General features: G+C 36.6%; 1 pseudogene; it reads right to left on the bottom strand.

The window, feature by feature from the left end:
• Positions 1-269: 269 nt before the first annotated feature.
• LOC120604329 (uncharacterized) lies at positions 270-385 on the bottom strand (annotated as a pseudogene).
• Positions 386-807: the final 422 nt, after the last annotated feature.

Genomic DNA, 807 nt, shown 5'->3' with positions numbered 1-807 from the left:
AATTTTAATACAATGTGTCTTGAAGAAGACCTTTTGGGGTTGAGATAATTGGATGTTCTATAGACTTCCTGAATTCCATGCTCCAGCTCATTCCTTCAATTTGGGAAATTCTCATCAACTATTTGTCTGAAAATGCTTTCTGATCTACTTCTCTTCCTCTCCTTTGAGAATGCTCTTTGTTCTTATGTTTCCTCTCCTGATGGTATCAGCTAGTTCTTGTATTTCTTTTCTTATTTATTTATATATTTTTTATTATTTATTATTATTTATGTCTACAGCACCTGGTCTTCCTAGGTGGTCTCCCATCCAAGTACTAACCAAGTCCGACCCTGCTTAGCTTCTGAGATCAGACATCAGGCTTGTTCAGGGTGCCATGGCCATAGACCATGGACCATGGCTCCACTGGGGCATGAACTCAGGACATTCTGCATGTAAAGCAGACGTGCTAACCACCACACTATGCAACCACGTCCAGTTCTTGTATTTCTTTTTCATTAGTTTTCATTCTTCAGTTTCTCTCTTCTTCTTTCTGATTTATTTATAGATTTCTGTCTTCGATATCACTAATCCTTCCCTCCATTTTGATCTACTTTATTTCTCAAGCTTGCTATTTCATTTTTCATCTCTTGCAGTGTGTTCTTCATCTTCAGAAGTTCTATTTGGTTCTTTTTGAGGGTTTCAGTCTCTTCACTAAAAAACTCATTTTGCTCATCTAGTTTTTTTTTTTCTTCAGTTCCTTAAATTATTGATATGAATTGTTTTGGATCTCACTGAGTTTTTTCAGAGGGCCATCCTGAATTCTTTGTA

Source organism: Pteropus medius, unplaced genomic scaffold (assembly GCF_902729225.1).
Source record: "Pteropus medius unplaced genomic scaffold, Ma_sr-lr_union100, whole genome shotgun sequence".
NCBI classification, from domain to species: domain Eukaryota; kingdom Metazoa; phylum Chordata; class Mammalia; order Chiroptera; family Pteropodidae; genus Pteropus; species Pteropus medius.
Note: the sequence above shows the minus strand (reverse complement) of the source record. Positions and strands in the feature narration are given on the sequence as shown.